Below are 24,773 nucleotides of genomic sequence, written 5' to 3' on the forward strand. Positions count from 1 at the left end.
CAGAACAACAAAAAAAATTGCTTCCTATGTTAATCGGCAGAACTCGGTAAAAACTACAATTACCAGGGAATTTGGTAAACCTGCCACTTCCTTTGGAAACTGACTAGACTCGGTAAAAGCAGTCTTCGATTACTGAGTGAGCTCGGTGAAAACTAAGCTTTCCTTAGCTTACCGTGCAAACTCGGTTAACACTAACCGTCCGCTACAAAATCCTTTGATACCTGAGTGATCTCGGTAAGAACTAAACTTTCCTTAGCTTACCGTGTGAACTTGGTTAATATTTACTCACCGTGTGACATACAGGAACGCTCGGTATACACTGCAAAAGGCTTTACTGACCGACTGAGCTCGGTAGACTCTATAAACGGTTTCCTAACCGACAGAACTCGGTAGACTCTGTCTGATAACTGATATGGCATTTGTGTAACATCAAAGACAATACACAATTACTTAATTGTATCCAACAAAAGGTTCTATCCAACTCATAAAAAAGATTTTATGTGACAATATTTATTATATTGAAGGACATAACTATAATTTATTGAGTGTGTCACAACTAAACATTTCAGGTTGTAAGGTTGAGTTTGAGAACAAGATTGATAAGATATATGATATTGATAGAAAACTAATTGGAAAAGGTGATCAAACTAGAGGTAATCTATTCTACCTTGATATAGAGGATGCTACTTGTTCAGATATAGAGTTTGACAATGTGTGGCTATGGAACAAGAGGTTATGTCATGTTAGTATTGATAACTTAGTTAGTATCAGTAACATGAGAAGAGTCAAATGTTTTCCTAAGTTGAAGAAACTTGACAATATAATTTGCAAACAATGTCAATTAGGAAAAATGACTAAGTCAAGATTTAAGAGTAAGAATCATAAATCTAAAGGAATATTATAGATTGTTCATACTAACTTGTGTGGACCAATTAAAGTGCAAAGCTACGAAGAAGATAAGTACATTATGCTATTTGTTAATGATTATTCTAGAGTGATGATAGTTATGTTTCTGAAATAGAAATCTAATGCTTTCCAAATGTTTAAGTGGTACTTAGCAAGAGTTGAGAAGGAAACATGTAAAAGTATGAAATTTTTGACATTTGAAAGAGGAGGAGAATTTACATTAAATGAGTTTGAGATGTTTTGTAATGATAGAGGAATCAAAAGATAGACATTTTCTCCTAGGACCCCTCCAAAAAATGAAATTACTAAAAGGAGGAACAAATCTATAATGGATTATGCTAGGAAACTCATGATGGAGAAAAATGTTGCTTTGAAATACTAGAGAGAAGCTATAAGTATAGTTGTCTATACCTTGAACCATGTACAAGTCAATAAAGGTACTCATTCAACACTTTTTGAATTATGGTATGGATTCTCACCTAATGTGAAATATCTTAATGTATCTAGAAGCAAGTGTTATATTCTCAAAGATTTCAAGAATGGTAAATTAGATGAAAAAAGTGAAGAAGGTATATTCATTGGCTATTCCATAAGAAGTAAAGCTTATAAGTGTTTAAATACTAATATTAACAAAGTTGTGGAAAGTGGAAATGTAAAATTTAGTGAATTACAAAAGTGCATAAGGCTGAACCTATGAAGGAACTAGAAGAATAAAAATTATTTGTATACTTTTATGAAGGAATGCCTACTGATGAAGATGTTGTAAATCAAGTTGCAAATCAATAGCAAGTTTCAGTGACTATCGAGTTGTTAGAAATAATCAAGACTAGCTAAGTTACTGAGAGGGGAGGGGTGAATCAGTAACTTCAAAATTTTTTAATTAATTCAGCACTTAATCCATTCACCATTAATTCATCTAATCTACTAAATGCATGAGAAACTAAAAGAAAAACATTCATGACACATGAACACAATATTTGGTGACCTAGGAACCTTCCAAATAGAAAGTAAAACTAGGGTGGGGATGATACCAACAAAACTTCAATACTATAGTATAAAGTTGGCCTGTTAGAGCTTATATTGATCACTTCTAATGATCTATCCTGTTAAGAGCAATTTGGACTACTAGATCCACCTTATTAGAGGTTTTACAAACATACAATGAAGTATGCACTATGTTAAGAGATTTAAAGAAAGACCGTTAAGTCTACCCTATTAAAGGATTTAGAAAATTGATTCACTTATTAGGATGAAATAGTAGATCTAATATACAACTTGATTGCTAATTAGATTCTTGAAGTATAGATCACCTCTTGTGATAGATATAACTTTATTGCTCCTTGTAGACCTTGTTGAATATTTTGCTTTGCTGCTGATTCACATTCACTCTTCTCAAAACATTACATATCCATATATCCATATGCTCATACATCTTGGAAATGATATAATACATTACATATATACCATTCCAATATTTACAATTACAAGGTTGGCTAAAACACAAGTAAACAAAATATTACTGAGTTGGCCAAATAGTAGAAACTTGAGTTCTATAAGCTAACTTGGTGAATTTTTGATACTCGACGTCCACTATATTACTCAACATCATCATTTACTTGATAGAAGTAGAGGCATGATCCATACTAATCACACAACATAGCTTAGAACTTAGTAACCATTGGGGACTTAGTAGATATAGTGTTACTTGGTAGATATTGAATACTTTGTTTACCTTGCTTGTACTCGATAAACACTGCTCATCCAATCACTTGGTAGACACTAGCTTCTCATCACATAAACTGATGACTCAATAGTCACTGTGAAGCTTGGTGACCACTATCTATTTGGTGATAACTACTAGATTGCACACTATCTATATTCACTCAGCAGCTTCTAGAATGCTCGATGTGAACTATGAAACTTGGTTATCACTAGATTGCTTGATAAACACTGGAGACCAAATGATGAGCTCAGTAACCATATAGAATTGAATAAGTGTTGTCACTAATGATAAATATAACTTAATGCCAACAATCTCCCCCTTTGGCATTAGTGACAAAAACACTTATAAGCTAAGAATTATGTACACTAACATAATGATTTTTTATTTTTCAAAATTTATCTTTGTAAAGCTATTGTATATACATTTTCACATATCTCCCCCATACATAAGGCATAATATATACATAGTCTCTCTTCCATTCTATACAAATTCTCTCTTTGTCTCCATATATCTCTTACTCCCCCTTTTTAATAGTAATGCCAAAGAGTTATGCAATATATTCAAATAGAGACACCAAAATGTGAGAGAAACTCGAAATGTACCTTGAGAATAAGAGCTAATGTCTTATCCCAATTGTCTTGCAAAATTTTGTAGGTGGAGAGTGCTACTTGAACTTCTGCTGAAAGTTCAATCATATGATCTGCAATAGAAAAGTTGTTATCCTGGACCAATGACTTTGAATATGCAATATGTTTCTGCATTGTGTCCATAATTGAAAGGATCATGTTTTGGATATCTATCAATGTGGACATGATCCTTGCTTCTTCTCTTAGCAATTCTACATGCATGTTTGACAAAAATCTCACATTAATGTGATGTGCTAAGCTTGAATTGGGGTCTACCTGTAGCCTTTAAGCACTAGCCTTTGTATCTATATCAATCTTATTTAGTTTCTCTTTTATCTCCTTAGTAAACTTAGTAACATCACACAACTTATCAAAAAATGATATTACATTGGTAAAAGAATGTTCAAGATTGCTCAAAATTAGGGATAGTTCTACCTAGTTTATGGAAATGTGCTGAGCAATGTGCTCGAGTACTTTATTATCAAACTTTTTCTCTACCTTTTCAATTAGCTTCTCTTGACTAGATGTGTCCTCATTGAACTTATTGATTGCTTCTTCCAATTGTAACAAAATGTGTTGAGATGAATCTACATCAACACCTATAGCCTCTATTATTATATTCTTTGCATTCTCAATTATCCTAAACTCTCCATTTCTTTCCTCTCTGAGCTATTTCTACCTTGCCTTCTATTCCAAAATTGGCTAACTAGCCTCATTTCCTCAACTGTAGCAGTATCCAGATCCAACTTAGTAATTACAATTTCTTTGTCTAGATCTATGTCTTCATCAATTTCCTTACTAGTAAGCAAAATTTTTAGGGGTGTCCTTGGTTCTACTTCTGACCTTACTGCCTTGGAATTAGAAATAGAAACAATTGTAGAGATAGTTGGACTAGCTGTAAAAACTTGAATAGGACCAAATGTAGAAATACTTGCAGGTGTGCTAAAAGAATCCAAAACTAATGTGTCACCCAAAATCAAAGTGATAATAGGTGGAGTACTAACTAAAGCACATACAATAGGAGCACTAGTAGAAATATTTACAAGCGGTGTACTTACATGCATATGCAAAACTAAGGTAGAATTGGATGTTGTGCATACTGCTGATGTTGTTGACTTGGGAGCTAATGAAGAGGAGGGCTATAGCTCAGTAGATGAAGTGGTAGACACTTCCATTATTGATACCTAGAGTTGAGAGAGAGCAACTAGTGACTAAACAGATGAAGTGTCTATTGTAGTTGCGATCACGATTTTTGAAGTTGTCTCCAACCCAAATGTTGTAGCAGTCTTTGGTGGAGAATGAGGAAGGGAGGCTATAACTTGTGCAACTATTCTCACTAGATCATTTTCTTCATCTCCTTCCTTATCTTCCTCTTCCTCTTCTTCATTATCCTTCATCAACTCTTGACATTCCTCAGCATCAATGGTGACACATGGAGTATTATCTTCTTCTTCATTGTCACTATCATCATCATCATCCTTGATCTCTACTCAATCTTCACTGGGCTTGTGCAAATGATAGATGTTTTTCCACATGTTTGTAGCATCCTTAACTACATGCTCAATGTCCTTAATCAAAATCAAACATGTATGAAATCTAATCATTATTTTACCATTATTTTCTTTCATTATTGCTTTAACCTCTGTATTTGAAAGACTCAGTAGCAATTTCTTTAGTGATTGCTCATATATGTCTTTAGCTGTCTTTACAATTGATTCCTACCTTAGCTTCAATCTTGCCAACAATTCATTTGAAATTTGGGGGCAATTTGATCAGGGGAATATTTCCATTTTCCCATTTTATTGAGTACTAGCTCCTCAATTTGCATCTTCTCAGCATCTGTTCTTGTTTCAAATTTTAATGCTTTCAAGTTTGTGATGTCAGCACCTTCTTCCATTTGTTTCAACCTTTCTTGGAAGGTGAGTGGGGGCTTGTCGAATACTACTTCACTGTCACCTTTCTTCTTAGATCTTCTTGTAAATACAGCTATAGAGGCCTTGGGTGGCTTGGTAATAATTACCCTGTGTTTCTTTTTCACAAGCTCTACCTCCTTCTTAGATTCATGTTCTTCTTCTTTAGAGTCCTCAATGTCTTCACCTTTTCCCTTGGTAAGCATGAGAGGGGTACTTGCAGTTTTCAACTTGGCTACCTTCCTGTTACCTTTGCTTATAGCCTCAGGTAACTTGATTTCAAGCTCAATTCTAGATTTGGCTTCTTCATAAGTTCCAAAAATAGGTAGCTTAGGATTTGTGGGTTCATTCACTAGGGCTTCAATAATATCTTTAGTTTCATCAATGTTAACCTCATATGGAAGAGGTTTCACCCATGTAATTCTAGGCCTAAATACCTGGATATACACTCCATCACAATCAACCATAAAACATACATCATCTTTATAATCCTCAACTAGCTTGGGAGGAATCTTAAACTTGTTGTTCATCTTCTCCTTGAAAGCTTCAAAATAATTATCCATAATGCTATATGAATGTTCACTCATTTCTGCAATAAATTCATTAATCTAATACAAAATAGGAATATCCTTCCTCCATACTACTAAACCTTTTGATGGGAAAAACTTTTGAACATAAAAGAAAAGACAAGTTAAAAAAGAACCAAATTTAAAGGGGTTGTTCTTTGATGTCCTGATGTTGTCCATGTTCTTATTCAGCTATTTCAACAATAACTCTAACAGATCAAATTCTAAATTCTTCTTCACAACCTTATATGCCAAATCAACTACCTCACATGACACATTGTTCAAACAACTAGAGCTATATATCTTGTGTGCAATTACATGAATACCAAACCTTAGTTCTATGCTAGATACAATACTAATATTTAGACCTCTATTGTCCCACTCCACTAGGGTTTTCTTTTGAAGCTCTTCCTGACCTAGGGTTTTGGTGGTTTTGGCCTTGCTCAACATAGGTAGACCTATGATGTTATGAATCATTTTCTTTGTGATCAACACATGTTATTCTAACCACAACTAACCATTATGCACATGGCTCATAATATACCTAATCCACCTAATTTGAAAATTCCTTGGCATATGTAGGATATGGGTTAAACCTTTGACCTCTTGATGCTTATGCTTAGGTTTCAATGAACCATCAAACACATTTCTCCTAGGGCGATGTCCATCTCTAGGGTTCCAATTTCTTGCACAAAACACTTAAAATGAGTGTGAATATTGTTAATGAGAAGTACCTTTGGAGGAATTTGTGATTGAGCTCCATTTGGATCAAGTGACTCCACAACTACCGATACTAACTTGAAGTTTGGTGCTTTCCATTCCATGCCTTTTACCAACATCTCAGATCCTCTTTTTGCCTTGTTGCTGCTGCTATGTCTGGATGCCATGGTTGCTTGGTAAATGAGAAAAATTTCTTTGAAGAAATTTTTTTGCTGAAAATTCACTCGAGATTGCATAGATGCACCTGGAAATCGCTCTGCTTTGTGTATTCTAAAGTCATGGTAAAAAATGAAGATGAATTCTACCCTTTTTGATGAAAATTCTTCATTAATGCTTGGTACCATAATGATGTAGTGTGTGATAGACTATCATCCACTCACTGTGCTCTATAGAAGCTTGTGACTTGGTGATTGAACAAGAACCTAGCTCGATTGAGTCTATGACCAATCTTGCTTGGTATGACCTGATTTCTTGTGATCCCTCTATATATGAAATAATAATTTGGATCTTTTTCTTTCTTTCATTTGGAAATACTCAATATATGACTTGAAGATATAGTTCCAATTCCTCCTATAAGAATCTAATTGGAAATGGTAGAGTCACCCACTTCTTGAGTGACATGGCCATCATTTGAACTGGCTTGCTCGATAGATTTGGGAATACACTGCTATCTCATCTGCTTCTTGATATTATCAGCTTTAGCTTTCTTTCCATCTTCAACTCTACCTATATTCATGTAGTTGTTAGCTATATGACCAAGTTTAGTGCATGTATAACATCTTACTATTGTAGCCTTCTTTCTCAAGTGATGTCTTACACAGTTTATGCCAATGTGTTCATATTGTCCACAATAATGACATCTACACCAAGTATTGTAGTCCCAACCAAATATTGCCTTGACAAGTTGTTCAGCTAGATTGAATGGTTTAGATCTACATTTAGATGCCTTGTGACTTTGTTTCTTGCATTTGTGACATTTGCCTTCAAATTTTGGTTTTACCTTGCATTCATTAGCTTTATGACCATGTTGACTACAATTGTAGCATTTTCATTGAATTTTTCCTTTCCATTGCTCCAACATTTGTTTGATGTATGACCTAACTTACCACAATGATTGCAAGTAGATCTTTGATTCCTTTGGGCACCTTGTTTGGAAGATTCACTTTCTTCTTTGTCTCCAAGTCCTACCTTACCTTTTTGCCTATAAAGATTCTACTTACTTTGCTAATTCAATTGATCCATGTCTGCTTGAGATTTCATCATCCTTTCATTGAGTTATTTTTTAGAATTCAAATCAACTTTCAATATTTCATTGATTTGTCTTTCAGTGATTAAATCATTCCTTAAATTTTCATTTTAAGATCTCAGACCCATGATTTCCTCATTTGCATTGGAGAGCTGATTGATAAGATTTTCTTGCTGAAGAGAGTAACTTTGAGTTTCATTATTTCTTGTCTCCAAGTCTTCATTTGCTTTATTCCTTTGTTCCAAGATTTTACTCAATCTTATTGACTAAATTTCCTATTCTCTTTTTAATTTTCTTATCTCTTCTTGCACAAAGCCATTCTTTTCTAGGAATTCTTTGATTGCCTCATTTGCTTCATCTGAACTACTGGAGGGGAAAAAGTTTTCAATCTTTTCTTCAACATATTGGAGGTCATTCATTTATTTTGCAAGTTCCTTCCTTCTTTTCAGGGATTGGGAAAGATTCTCTTTTGCTTCCTTGAGTTGGGTTATGGCCATCTCTAGATGTAGCTTTTCATTTTCAATAGCTTTGTCAAGTCTATATGTCTTCATTGTCCTTGATCTTTGCTCAAGCTATCAAGCTTTATCTTTAGAACATAGAGCTCTGATACCAATTGTTGGAAATAATCAAGACTAGCTAAGTTACTGAGAGGGAAGGGGTGAATCAGTGACTTCAAAAACTTTAAATTAATTCAACACTTAATACATTCACCATTAATTTATCTAATCTACTACATGCATGAGAAACTGGAAGATAAACATTCATGACACATGAACACAATATTTGGTGACCCAAAAACCTTCCAAATAGAAAGTAAAACTGGGATGGGGATGATATCCACAAAACTTCAATACTATAGTATAAAGTTGGCCTATTAGAGCTTACATTGATCACTTTTTATTATTTTCCCTATTAAGAGCAATTTGGACTACTAGATCCACCTTATTAGAGGTTTTACAAACATACAATGAAGTATGCATAGAGATTTAAAGAAAGACTATTAAGTCTACCCTGTTAAAGAATTTATAAAATTGATTCACCTGTTAAGATGAAATAGTAGATCTAACTTAGAACTTGATTATTGATTAGATCCTTGAAGTATAGATCACCTCTTGTGATAGATATAACTTTACTGCTCCTTGTAGATCTTGCTAAATATTCTTCTCTACTGCTGATTCACATTCACTCTTCTCAAAACATTACATATCCATACATCCATATGCTCATACATCTTGTAAATGATACAATACATTACATATATATACCATTCCAATATTTACAATTACAAGGTTGGCTAAAAAATAAGCAAACAAAATATTACTGAATCGGCCAAATAGTAGAAAATCAAGTTCTGTAAGCTGACTTGGTTAACTTCTGATACTCAGCATCCACTGCATTACTTAGCATCATCATGCACTCAGTAGAAGTAGAGGCATGGTCTATACTAATCACACAATGTAGCTTCAAACTCGGTAGATATAGTGTTACTCAATAGATACTGAATACTTTGTTTAAATTGCTTGCACTCGGTAAACACTGCTCATCCAATCACTTGGTAGACACTGGCTTCTCATTACACAAACTGATGACTTGGTAGACACTGTGAAGCTTGGTGACTATTATTTGCTTGGTGATAATTGCTAGACTGTACACTATCTATATTCACTTAGTAGCTTTGAGAATGCTCAGTGTGAACTATGAAACTTGGTTATCACTGGATTACTCGGTAAACATTGGAGACTGAATGATGAGCTTGGTAACCATATAGAATTGAATAAGTGTTGTCACTAATGAAAAATATAACTTAATGCCAACACAAGTCACATACTATGAATGTTGAGTTGCATTCAGAAACTGGGCTACATTCAAGTGCTGAGTTACAAAATCAAGTTAAGGTACATTTTGATTCTGAGATTATTGTACATGAAAGAGATGTTAAACAACCTAATAGAGATGCACATAGTGATTCAAAATTTTAGAGAGCAAATGAAAAAAATAGAGTAGAACCAAGATTGTCTAAGTATGTCAAGAGACACCACCCTACTACATAGATCATTGGAGATAAAGTTGCTATACCATAATGAGGAACAAGTTGAGAAATGATACATGTTTTTTTATCATGCAAGAACCTAAAATAGTGAAAGATGCCTTAGAAGATGTGGACTAGAGCAAAGCCATGAAATAAGAGATTGAAAATATTGAGAAAAATAAGACATGGACTCTAGTTCCTAGACTAGAAGATAAAAATGTGATTGGCACCAAGTGGATATATAGAAACAAGTTGGACGAAAATGGTGAAGTCACAAGGAACAAGAAAGATTAGTTTGTAAATTATATGCACAAAAAGGGATAGAGTATCAAGAAACATTTGCCCCTATTGCAATATTGGAAGGAGTAAGAACTATTCTTTCTTACTCTGCATACAAAAGTTTCAAAGTTTATCAAATGGATGTTAAGTCTGTTTTTCTAAATGGTATATTGGAGGAAGAGATTTATATAGAATAGCCGGAAGGATTTGTTGATGCTAACAACAAAAACATGGTATGTAGACTACAAAAAGCTTTATATGGTTTGAAGTAAGCACCAAGAGCATGGTATGAAAAGCTTCATAATTATCTTATGAAGATTAGATTTGAGAGGACTGATGATAACAACAATTTGTACTTGAAAACATAGAAAGGGAAAAGTATTTTACTATCTAAAATTTTCATTGATGATATTATATTTTGAAGTCAAGATACTTTATGTAAATCCTTTGCAAATGAAATGAAGAATGAATTTGAGATGTCTATGTTTGGAGAGATTAAGTTCTTTGTGGGTTTGCAAGTACATCAGATGAAATATGGTATATACATCACTTAGTCAAAGTATATAAAGGAGAAATTGAAAACTTTTGGATTGAAAGATTCCAAGCTAGTAAGCACACCTATGATGATAGGCCATAAATTGTCAAAGAATAATGATTTAGCTTAGGTGAATCAAATATTATACAAGTCTATGATTGGAAAATTATAATATGTAGTACACAATAGACCTAAAATTACATTATTAGTTGGGATAGCTGCAAGATTCTTTGCTAATCCCAAGGAGAATCATTTGATGACTGGTAAGAGAATAATAAGATATCTAAAAGGATTAGAAGAATGTGGTCTATATTAAAAGAAAAATGAGAAATTTGAATTAAGAGCCTACACTGATGCTGATTGGGCTAGAAATATTAATGATAGAAAAAGCACTAGTGGAGGAGCATTTTTATTAGGAAAAAGGCTGGTTACATGGACTAGCAAGAAAAAACACTTGATCTCCCAATCTACTACTAAAGCTGAATATGTTGTTGCTACAGTAAATTGTACAAACATTGTATGGATCAAATAGCTACTCAAAGGTATGAAGGAGGAAATCACTAAACCTATGATACTTTATTATGATAATACAAGTGCTATGAATATATCAAAGAATCATGTGATGTATAAAAAGACTAAGCATGTTGCAATCAAGTATCATTACTTGAGAGAATTAGTTCTGTAGACACCCAAATTTGATTACACTTCTTTGGTAATCATATTTAGCTATCTCTAAATGAATCATTAATTAAATTCCTATTTAATTAATCCTTTGCCATCCCCTAGCTGATTAATTTAATTAATCATCTATAGTCCTAATTAATAAATCAAATAACCCATCATTTATCAACTAAATCCTATTCTCCTATCTAATTCCAAATCCCCATTTATTAAATAAATCCATTCAATAAATCTATCCCTCAAATCTAATAACCCCTAAAGCCTATCCTAAATCCTCCATTTAGCATAATCCACCCCATCCACCCATACTAACTAAGCTTAGCCACTAACCCACCCTCATCAATACCATCCACTTGCACATCTCTAACATCCTTAATCTAATCTTAACCCAAGCCTAACCCATCCCCTAATCATTTGCACATTCCTAAGAAAGCTTAAAACTTTCTTAATCCAAACCAAAGTCTCCCCTCAAAATATCCCAACCACCAAGCCATAAAAGCTCTTACAAAGCCATGAATGACTCTTACAAACCCATTCATTGCTCTTACAAGCCATTATGAGGGTCTTTATGAGCTTTGAGCCTCTTTTGTTGACCTCTCAACCCCTCTTGGTCTAACCAATGACCCTGTGACATGTGTCACTCCCTGATTGGCTATAAGAAAGCACAATCCATGTGCTCTCCTCTCATTCAATCTAAACCTTCCATAAGCTTTCTCCCATCCTTGCATCCTAGCTCTTGATCCCTCAAGCCCTTTGCCTATTTAAGGAATCCCCTCCCAAGCCATTTTAGACACAATCCATCAAGTAAAGTTATAATGCCATTTTGAGAACAAGTTTTACATCTACATCCATTATCCACATCCAAAATCTAAGAATCTCCATTGAAGCAAATTTGAGCACCAATCTTGAGCATACATCCCAAACCCATATCAAAGGACACCTCTACAAATCAAGTGATCATCCTCATTGAGAGAGCCTATCCATGGCTCATATTCTCATTTGAGGACCTCACTTTATCTCATCTAAAGTTTATATTGGTTTTGTTAATAAATGTTTTGATTTCTAAATAGATTAGTGTTTCTTTCTAACATATTAGTGTATACATTTTGGCACGCCCAGTGGGACCCCACATTTGGGTCTATCTAATCATGTTTTTGAGTTTTTTGTGTTAACTAACCAAATTAACCTTGTTTGCTTGTGTGTTTTTTTGATAGGTTTTCTAATCTTATTGCAGGTACGTAGGTCATCCTTTGGAAATTGCACTCCCAGCCATCTAAACATTTTTTATTTTTGAGCACCTAAAAATTAGCTTGTTTTGTGATCCTGCAACCCCAAAAATGCGATCTCGTGACAGTAAAAATGCAGCCATTGGCAAACAAAAATGCAAACCTGCGACCATGAGTTCGCAGTTCATCACCAAACAGCTTCTACCATGTATCATAAATTTTTCCTGCATCCTCGCTGAACTTTTTTTTTGTGAAAACGCTATCTAAACCTGTGGGATTGCATATATTTTCCTGTGGGAATGCTACCTTCAGTCGGGTTAACTCATTCTTATCCTTGACCTCTCAAACCCACTAATGAATTCCCCTATGCGAATGCTGATAAATTTGCTTGTAGGATCACTTTCTCGTGGGATCGCACTGTGATTTTTATCTCGCAACCTGTCTTTCTGTAACTTTTCACTAGTTTTTTGTACTTTCAAGATCGCCACCTAAACCTGCGGGATCACTGTCTAAACCTGTGAGAACGTTGTTATGCCTACAGGAACTCTATCTAAACCCGTGGGAATGCTATCCCGCTACTTATCCTTGCATTCTCGCACGTAGGATCGTAAACTTGCAAGATCGCTATCCTAACTCGCGGGATCGCCAAAAAAATTTTAAAAATTAGAAAATTAAAAAAGTTAAGTGTAAATCAAATTTTAACTTTTAGTGGTTCCATAGGATATGGACTATTCTAAGCATTTTTGCCCATATCAAAAATAACAAAAAAAAGTTGATTTTTTTTTCCCCATAGTTAAGCTTTGATTTTTTGAAATTTTTGGTGACTAATCAAATTGAATTTTGTAGCTTTGTAGATTGGAGCATTTATGAAACCAGTAACCATGTTTCTTGCAGCTTCTCCTTACATGGTTTAATGCATGGTGCTAAAATGAACTTGAATGTTTAAACACTTGTCTTTGAATGCATGTTGCTCAAATAAAATCCTTAATGCCACGGATTAAAACATAACATTTTCATTGGAATGCATTATCAACACAATCTTGGATGCTAAAGGTTAAAAAGAATGAATGAGATGAATATTTGATTTTGGGTATTAAAGAACATTGCAAATCAACACACTTTAACTTTGGTGCTTAAAAAGAACTTCATTCAATCTTGAATGCTCTAAAGTCAAAATATTCTTATTCCCTTCTTTTTAAAAGCTTTCATGCGCACAATTTACTTATGTTGACGATCTCTTGATTTCCATTACACTGACAATGCTGTCAAGTTGGAATGAACATTGTATGTCATAAACATGAGTGTCTTCAATTATAGCTTACAAAATCTAAATCATCAATTGGAATAAATGTGTGTCTTTTAAACCCAAGATCACTTATGTGGTCTTATTTTACATTTTTTAGGAGGCCTACTTGGGGATTTCACCACCCCTTGGGATGACCTCAACTCCTGCATTCTGGTGGACTATAAAGATTGGGAGGTGAATCCAAAGACACCTCTATTGGGATCAAAATTTTGTCACTCGGGCTAAGCCTCAAGAAAATTTATACCCTTGAGAAGTGAAAGAGGAGAAGTGGGTTATTGCTCCTCTCAGCTGTGTGACATCCTTTTGGTTTCATCTATGGATTTGGGCCTTATGTACCTTGCATATATCGAGGACTCCCTAGCTAAACCAAATTTCATCCTTGTAGAAAGCTTCCTAGGATGTTGGTGTGTTTGACGTGCTTGCTCCAAACTTTTTTCTGCTTGTTTGTTCATAGCTTTTGAATGAATGTTTGCCAATTTTGGTCAAAATCTCAGAAAAGAAGAAATCTCCTAGCTCAAGTCATACTTAGCGTAGTCACTGCCTCATCAAAAAATCATCCAAGCTCCCCCGCCGCAACCAAATCTATCTAGTTCTTTGCTTTAGAACAATCCAAAATCCAAAGTCCAGCCAAATCATCCCCCCAGCGAGCTAGCAACCCAATCCAAAATCACCCAAGCCTTTAAGGAATTGTTGTTACTCTGCCAAAGTTTTCTATCTAATCAATCTATCCAAATCCCTCAATCTCCCCAAGGTTATCCCTTTGACAGAGCATTGTCTAGGGTAATCTAAGGAAAAAAGACATGACAATTTCAGCCTACACTGATGAGTTTCAAGCATTGGTGATGAGGAAAAAAGATGTTGAATTTGAAAGTATCAATTTGGTGAGATACTTGCAAGGTCTCAAGTTATCTATCCAAGATGAATTGAGTTTGACAATAATAACCACCGTGCAACAATGTGTGCAACTTGCACTAAAGGTGGAAGAGAAGTTCAAGAGAAGAAATGAACAATCCAATAGAGGAAGAGGCAAAAATGATAGGGGTAGAAGAAACTCCTAGCAAAGGGGTCAATCATCCAATGAAGGAAAATCCATGGAGCAAAAAAACAAAGACTATGGTGAATCTAGTTGGAGAGGAAGCTCTAGAGTAGGAAGATCCTTCAATAGAGGAAGAGGGAGATCTAATGGATCTCCTAAGTGTTTTAGATGCAATCAAATAGGACACTATCCAAACAAGTTCCTTGAAAAACCAAACAACAATAATCAAGGAGAAAGAAGGACCCAATTGGTGCAAGAAGAAAAATACTTAGACGCTGAAGAAGGTGTGGCACTAATGATGAGACAACCAATCTACAAGTACCTCATGCTCAAGAACTAGGACGGAGGAAGAACCTATTTAATTGATTTAAGATCAACAAGAAATCTAGTTTCTAAAGAAATCATTCAAAAATTAGAACTAGAAAGAATTCCTCATCCATATTCGTATAATGTTTCTTAGCTAACAAAAGGGCAGCAAACCCTCGTAACTGAACAAGCCATGGTAGAGTTCTCTTTAGGTTATTTCAAAGATAAAGTTTTATGTGATATTGTAGAAATGGATGCTTGCCACCTTCTCTTAGGAAGGCCATGGAAAAATGATATGGATTCCATGTATAATTGTAGATAAAATACATATAGCATAGTGAGGGATGGAAAATCTTATAATCTCAAGCCTCTACCTAAACCTAAAAAGGAAAAAGAACCTTTAACTATCATAGTGGGAGGAAAATAAATGTTAAAAATTATCAAAGAATAAAAAGAGGGATATGCATTAATTCTGAAACCAAGGGATGAACCATTACCTAGCGAGGATAAATCACTCCCAAAAGAAGTTCAAAATATTCTTCAAGAATACAAGGAAGTGGTTGCAAAATATTTACCCTCATCCCTCCCACCCATTAGAGACATAAGCTACCAAATAGACTTCATCCCTGGAGCATCCTTGCCCAACAAAGCCCCATACATAAATTCTCCTACTCAAAATGTTGAAAAATCCAAACAAGTTGTAGAATTATTGGATAAAGGACTTATTCTAAAAATTCTTAGCCCATTTGTTGTCCCTTTAGTTTTGGCTCCCAAAAAGTATGGTAAATGGAAACTATGTAGTAATAGTAGAGCCATTAAGAAAATCACTATCAAATATAGATTTCCTATCCCAAGGATTGAAGACCTCCTAGACCAATTGGGTAATACATCATACTTCTCAAAGACTGATTTGAAATTTGGTTATCACCAAATAAGAATCAAGTCAGGTGATGAATGGAAGACTGCCTTCAAAACTATAGAAGGTCTCTATGAATGGCTAGTAATTCCATTTGGTTTAAGCAATGCCCCCTTTACCTCCATGAAGCTAATGAATGAAATATTTAATGACTACAATGGCAAGTTTTTGGTTGTTTATCTTGATGACATACTATTTTTTAGCTGCAGCTTGGAGGAACACCTTGAACACATTGAATTAGTTCTCAAGAGGTTAAAAGAGCATCAACTAATGATTAACCTTGAGAAGTGCTCATTCTTGCAAAAATAATTCATCTTCTTGGGATTTTTGATCTCACAAGGGACACTAAAAATTGATCCAATAAAGGTAGATGCAAACATTAATTGGCCTCCTCCAAAGAATGCAAGTGATGTAAGAAGTTTTCATAGTTTAGCAACATTTTATAGAAAGTTAATTAAGAACTTCAGCCATGCATGTGCACCTATATTGGATACAATAAAAGGAGGTAAAAAGGTAAATTTAGTTTGGGCCAAAGTGGAAAATGATGCATTGAATATTTGAAATCAAGGGTGGCACAATATCCAATACTCACTCTTCCCGATTTTAATAAGGTTTTTATTGTTGAGATAGATGCAAGCAACCTAGAAATTGGGGTAGTCCTTAGCCAAGACAACAAACCTATGGCTTTCTTCTCTGAAAAACTAAATGATGCTAAAAAGAAGTACTCAACTTATGACTTAGGACTTTATGCTATGATTCAAGCCCTCAAGAAATGGAGGCATTATTTATTACCTAAAGAATTTGTGGTTTTTATAGATAACCATGCTCTAAGTTACCTAAATTCTCAACACAAGTTGAGTGTGAAACATATCAAGCAGATGGAACAATTACAAGCCTATTCATTCACCATAATGCATAAGAAAGGCCAAGAAAATAAAGTTGTTGATGCTCTAAGTAGGAAGATCATTTTTCTACAGGAAATCCAATTTCAAAGCATAGGCATCAAAGCATTGAAGGACCTCTACAAAGATGATGTAGATTTTGGTGAAATATATTAGGTTCGCACTACTCTTATGGATAGATATCTTTTAGGTTTTTTTGAGATTCTTATTCAAGATGGACTACTTTTTAAGGGTCATCAACTTTGTATCCTAAAATTCTCTATGAGAGATAATATAGTAAAGGAAAAATATTGTGGGAGAATGAGTGGTCATTTTGGTATTGACAAAACATTAGAGGCTGTCAAGAGACATTATCATTGGCCAAAAATGTAGCAAGATGTCAAGAAATATGTAGAGTCTTGTATTATATGTCAACAAGAAAATGGTACTACAACTAACCAAGGGTTATACCAACCTCTACCAATTCCTTCCAAACCTTGGGAATCAATATCTATCGACTTTGTAATGGGATTACCAAGGAAAAAAATAGGATATGATAATATATTTGTGGTTGTAGACCATTTCAAAAAAATGGCACACTTTATCCCTTGTAAAAGTAGACATGATGCCTCTTATATTGCCCATCTCTTATTTAGAGAGATTGTAAGAATTCATGGTTTTCCTAACTTTATTGTTTTAGATAGAAATAGAAAATTCCAAGGACAATTTTGGAGAACCTTGCATAAGAAATTGGGCACTAATCTACAATTTAGTTCTACCTACCATCTCCAAACAGATGGTGAAACTAAAGTTGTAAATAGATCTCTTCAAAACCTTCTTAGGTGCCTCACCAAGCAATATGCACAAAATTGGGATCTAGTTCTTCCACAAGATGAGTTTTCTTTCAATGATTCATTCAATAGGTCTACAAGGAAGACACCATTCCAAATAGTCTATGGCTATCACCCAAAGGGACCTCTAGAACTTAGAGAGTTACCTAATGACATTAAGGTTAGTGCACAAGGAGAAGAATTGGCTGACCTTATCAAACAAGTACAAGAAAAGGTGAAAGATACATTGGAAAATACTTCACAAAAATACAAAGCACAAGCAAATAAGAAGAGGAAAGATGTTCATTTCCAAGGTATGGGCATATTTAAGAAAGAAAAGACTACCTAAAGGTCATCATACCAAACTCCAAATGAAGAAGATATGACCTTGTATAATCTTGCATTAGTTTGGTCCTAATGCTTATGAAATTTCATTACCACCTACTATTTTCATCTCCCCAATTTTCAATGTGGCTGACCTCACTATTTTCAAGGATACTTCTGATGTTGTAGGTACATTGATAGCATATTCACATGAAGATTGGTTGAAGGATCTACCACCTTCACAACCCTTAGACTTGGAAGCAATCTTGGAAATAAAAATTGCCAAGAAGACAAGGAATCATACCTACTATCAATACTTGGTCAAATGGAAGGGGTTACCTGCCATTAATACCACCTGGATGACTAAAGATCTAATTCAACAACATGGATACACTCTTGATCAACTCACTTCAAGTAGGAACTTGAGTTTCTTTTCCCCATGGCAGCATGGTGCAGGAGCACCCTCTCATGAAACAATGAAATAAAGTTGTTTGGGTCATTTATGGCCTCATTTCAGTTTTTTTTTTTTTTTATGTTTTCAATAAGGAAATGATTCTAGACTCTTAGGTTTACTTTTAACCCTTTTGTGTGGCCCATTAGCAATTTGGGTATTTTTATAAGCCCATTGCTCAATGAGGTCACAAGGGCACAATTCATGTAAATGAATGAATTTACTTGTAATCTAGGGTCTATTAGTTGCATTGAGTCAATTAGGACACATTTTAATGGTTAAAATTCCCTTGAGGCTTTAAAATGTAAAAATGCAACAAATGTTGCAAAAGTTGCTATGCAACTTTGCAACTTTTTGGATAATGAGGAAAAATTTTGTAATTAGTCCCATAATTGTCACAACCTTTGAAAATTGGTTGGATCAATTGGGGAAGACCTTCATATGGCCCTTTTAGGTGGGTGGAAGGTATGATGTATGTTTTTTCCTTGAAATCAATAAAGAATAACCCTTTTTCCTGCATTATAGGAAAGTTTTCTACATGGTACAGACTTGTATGGATGCATAGTAGTTTGATATTGGCACTATTGGATGCACAATTGTGTTATCTTTCACATGCATTTGGTTTGAGGTCTTGAAACGCAATACAACTCAAGTTATTATTTTAGTGTTGACAGCCCAAGTTTTGAGGATTTCTAGGATTTCTGGAGAAATTGCTTCATAACTCTAGATTCCTTATACCTTTAGTCCCCTTTAATATTATTTCCATTTTATTTGTTAAGATGTAGGGACAATGGAGAAAAATTATGCCCTAGGTGTATATCTCATGTATGCACCAATACACTATTTTTCTTTAGTAAGCATTTGGGACTCCAAAACTCAATTCCATAGCTTGTAACTTTGGATTTAGCCTATTTGGATTTTTTTCTAGCCAATGTAATTGGTATAATGTTTTTATCATTTTTTTAAATGGTACTTCCTTTTTAAAAGTTCCCTAATTAGCCCTTTAGGCCTAATTGTTGTCACAAGGGTATTGGTAGCATCTTTATTCATGCGATCTCAAAACTTGTGGGTCTTGTAGTATATCTAAAGTGATAACTATTTTGATGATTAGTCTCCTAGTTTCAATCCAAAATCTTCAAGTTGCAGGGAAAAATCCAATTTCTTGGCTATTAGCATTCCAAGGGTGTATTGAAGGAACTATGCAATTGATTTGTTTTGGGGTCCTCAAACTCAGTTAGTATGACCATGATGGTGTAAAAAAAATACCTTAAGCCTTGTGTCATGATTACATGTTTTTTTAAAGTTTCATGTATCAATTCATTCTATGCAAAGGTGTAAGTGTGGGATTCTAGGGTCAGTTTTGGCTCTCAAACCTTTTTAAGGTTTGCTTGTGGGTTGATCTCTCCCAACTTACACTATCTCTACCCTACCACTTGCATCACAGTCACAAGCTAGGTGAAAAAGGGAGAAACTAAAAGTGTTCATATATGCTATTAAGATGACAAGTCTTTGGCATTATTGTCAAAGAGGGAGAAATCTTATTGAGGGAGAAAACACAGAATGAGGGAGATGAGGGAGAAATCCAAACTATAGAGTTAGATGAAAGAAAACATTGAAGATACATGGAATGCCTAGTAAGAGGGAGTTAAGGTCAAAGGAGATATAAGAAGTGATCCAGAGGGAGTCATAAGGATGAGTTGATTGATTTTCTATTGCTCAAAAGAGAATTTTGTAACCTATTCAGAAGATGAAAAGTTGTTGATAGAGGGAGAAATTTCAATACAAATAATTATTTTATTATTGGTATTTTGTTGGTTATACTAATTAAGTTTGGTTAGTTTGGTTTGCCATTAATGCCAAAGAGGGAGATTGTTGAAAATAGATTGATACAAGTATGAATATGTGTTCCAATTATTGTTTTGTCACTAATGTCAAACTTTCTACTTGCTGGTAAGACAATTTCTTAGATGATTTGAGTACTATCATTTATTTGAGTGTTGAAGAGGATTTGATCAAATGAGGTAACAATAAAACCTAGAGGAAAGGTTGAGTTATGATATGGAAAAGGAGTACAAGGATTAGTTAAGATAGTGATATTATAGTGTATTGATAATCTAATTAAGGCTACAAAGGATAGATACACTAATTAAGTTCAAAAGAACAAGTTAAATGAAGTATGTCTACCAAGCTTAACAATCTGCACACTAGGTGCTAAGCAAATTTAGTGTAAGCCAAGAAAAAAAATTAATTAGATTTGAGTTAAGTTAAAGATCAGTATATGTCGAGTGATATAGTGTAAGACGAGTAAGTTTAGTTGATGTTGAGCACTAGTAAAATTTAGTTCATGTTGAGTATTTTGATAGTGGATGTTGAGCAATGTAGTATGTGTTGAGCATTAGAAGCAAGTTAATATCAAGTGTCAACATTATGGAAAATATCATGAATTCCATGAATCTAAGTTGACAAGTTTGATTTTTTGGATTATGTAAACCATGTGAAAGGTAAGATTGAAGAGCCAGTGGTACAAAATTCAAGATGAACTATTTTGAGGAAAATTCAAAGATGATTGAAGAAGTTTCTAGAAGGGAATAAAATAAAATGATGGGTAGATTCATTGAATCCTACCTAATCCAACCTAACCATGTTCTGATTCCACAAAGCATGCCCCATTCCCTAATAGGAATGGGGACACCATACTTTTTTTTCAGATCCTCGGACTCACAATTTGGGATCTAGAAAATTCAAAGAGTCAAAAGAGTAAAAACTTGAAAATTTGAAAAAACCAAAAAATTCAAAAAATTGAAAAAGTCATAAAAAATGCACTGCACGTGTGCACCTCCATCACCATGTGCACTTCATAAGTGTTGTGCACATGCTTCATAAGTGTCGCGTGCATGCCATAACCACTACACATGCCACTAAGCATCATGCACATGCCAAAGTGTCGCACACATGCCAAAGTGTCATGCGTGCACTGTAATGCACTGTGCATGTGCTTCATAAGTGTCGCATGTGCGCCATGAGCATTGAGCACACACCAAAGTGCCACATGTGCCACAAGTGCTGCATGCATGACATAACACACTGTGCATCCCACACACACTTTCACACCATGCACACTTCCAAAAACCCTGCTCCTCTATGTACTCATCCACTCTACACCACATGCGCAACTCGATTTCACGTGCACCTACTCTGTACCACACGACATCACTCTATGTGTGCATCGCATCCCCCATTCACTTCCCACATGCTACACAACCCCATGTTGTGCACACCTCCCAAACACATGAACTTTTCCTAAAAGAAATAGTGCATTAGGTGCACCTATCAAGTGTGCCAGGTGTACTATTTTTTATTTTTTATTTTTTGTGCTTTCCAAGGTTAAAATTAAGGTTTGTTTGGTGTTTTCGAGTAACTAGTTACTAGGTTTTTTGTTCCAGTGTCATTAGGGTGTGTCTTAATTAAGTATTTTTCAACTCTATGGACTAATATTTGCTTCTTTAGGTAGGTAAAAAAGGATCCTCAACAAGTCAGGGTCATAACTTTTGACCTAGAGCTGAAAATTCATAATTGTTTACACCATTGGAAAGAAGAATTGAAGATTTAATTTTAGTCCCTAAAATAGCGAGCCTTTGGCTACCTAGTTTTAGGGATCGATGAAAGTTTCAACTTGATATTTTGAGCAGAAGACCTCCAAAAAGGCCATTTTAAAATGCCTATAAAAACTTGTGAAAAAATATGAAAAATTTTCAAACATTTGATCATTTTGGGTAATCTGGATCACTTGGTTTCTCACCAGGAAGGATAGGGTAGTTGGGGAGAAGACATAGGTCAAAGATACAAAGGTTTGACACATGAAGCAAAATAGGTTCCTTATCTTATGTAGCTATTAATGACAAGATTCAATGCTAGTCCCTTGGGATTTTAGATTGAAGAGGTAGAAGAAGTTTAAGTTTATGAAATTGACTGGCTATAAAGAGGGTATAAATCATCAAAAAGGGCCAAAGAATGTACACAAAAAGTTATTTAGAACCCCATTTGAACAAAACTTAGAAACCATTTTCAAAATTGAGAACTTTGATTTTTTGATGAATTGAACTTTTGAGGTGCACAGGTGCGTAGGTCCATAGGTGCGTAGGTTCGCATTTTTTTAAGTGTCATAAGAGGTGAGCAAGTGTGCAATTTAGGCAGTGCACATTTTTAGTAGGTGCACATTTTCAATAGGTGTACATTTTGGAGGTGTGCATTTTTGGGTTGCATAGTTCCATAGGTGCACATTTTGAAAAAGTTCCACTAATAGTTAATTGCCAAGTCTAAAAATAGAGTTTTCCATGCATCAAAAATGCATTCTAATGGTAGTTTAACTCCTACAAATGCCCTGTGAAGGATTAGCTTCCAATTTTGGCACTTCCAGTCACTTCCACTTCGACTCAAAGCTTTCTCTTTCTCTCTTCTCTCGTATTTCTTTTTTTTAAACATGTAAAAGGCTCATGCATTCAATTAATGAATAAAATATGGATGGAGTCTTGTTTAGCACTAGTTAGATTGTTAGTTATATATAATTAGTTTGTTTTATTGTTTAAAAAGCATTTTATTATATGAGAATATCTCTCACTCTCAACACAAATAGAGGAGATGATTTGTTATAAATACCCTATTGTAATATGTAATCAGGGCTGCCATTATTATGCAATAAAACTATGCTTTTGGTGCTTGCATTTGGAGTGTAGTGATTCTTGCCTGAATGTGTCATTTTTTTATGAATTTTGTTCATGAGATTGTGATTGAGCCAAAGATTTATTGCATTATTTCTGGTTATGTGATTTTTTATTTTTGGTGTTTGCTACAGATTTACAAATTCTACTAATGTATCAACATCAAGAAGAAATCACCCAATTGTGCATGCATAACTCTTTGTCTTGCATAAACACACTTTTCGTGGCCTTGTGATTTGATGAAGAGTGAAACATCATTCAGTTATTGAAATTTCCCATTGACAATTTCATCAGTGGAATCTAGGAAGTGTTGCACCTATTTTCATTGGTTACCTATCGATCTCTTCAAAAGCTTAACTCATAGTGTGTTGTATTATATAGCTTATGTCCGTTAGTATTTCAATTTCACATTATTTGCTTTGATTTTCATGTCATTTTCTTTTAGTTTTGTTAGTTGCTTTGCTAACCCCTTGATAGAATAGGAACTCATTTTAGTTGCATTGTTAGATTGCATTCATTGAAAAATAGAAAATACAAAAATATTGTTCTTTAGTGTGTTATTTTGAGACAGGGAATAGATTTTATTTCATTCCAAGATAAAAACAGAACCAGCAAAGGCCTCCTCATGAATAATCACATTTATCTTCAACTAAGTAGATTTTGGCATGTTGCAAGATAAATATTGAACCTTAAGAGTTGATCCCAAAAAGATTAGCTTTTCAAGAGAGGAATTGCGCAATGGATTCCTACCATTGACCTCATGCATAATGATTGCCCATAAAACCTAAAATGGATGATGGAGGATAAATGAAAAGAGAAATTAATTTTCTATTTATAGAGATGGTTGGTTAGAAGAAAAGGTGGTCATGTGTGAGAACCTAAGGAAGACAAGGAGTCTAGGGTATTGCTTTATTCAATGACCTAAGAGAAGAGTCTACATTGGCAAGCAAAGTAAGAAGACTTAAGGGTATGGATGCTTAAAGGGTGAACAAGATGTCAAAGTTGAAGTATGTGAAAGCCAAGAAGAATGGAGGACTAAAATAGAGATTTGTAATCTAAAAGTGTGTTGTAAGTTGTTATCAGTTCAAGCCTTACTAGTACTTTCTAATCATTGTACTAATCTAGGGTAAATCCTTTGGATTAAGGTTGACCTAACAATCATTCGTATATCTTTTAACTGGGTGACATTCCAAGTAAATGATCTAAAGTCATCTTAAAAAGTTCACTCCTAATAGGGTGATTGAAATCCTTTAACTAGGTCACATTTAACAATGTGCATTGTAACCTTTAATAGGGTTGGCCTTTCACAGGGCATCACTTCAGAAGAGTGAGAATTAGTAGCATGTTATTGGTGGTTTTTTCTAAATTGGGTTTTCACATTAAACCATTGTGTCAAATGTGTTATTGAATCTATTATGTTTCATGTTTACATTTCTACAAAGTTGATTTGATAGTAACCTACAAGTTTAAGTGATTGTATAATCTAATGGATGCATGCATAGTAAAAATATATTATGGATATGGGTTCACTAAGCTATGAATATTTGTATTTGTATCT

This window comes from Cupressus sempervirens, chromosome 4, assembly GCF_028749045.1.
Source record: "Cupressus sempervirens isolate cs-2001-9-10 chromosome 4, ASM2874904v1, whole genome shotgun sequence".
In the NCBI taxonomy this organism is placed as follows: Eukaryota; Viridiplantae; Streptophyta; class Pinopsida; order Cupressales; family Cupressaceae; genus Cupressus; species Cupressus sempervirens.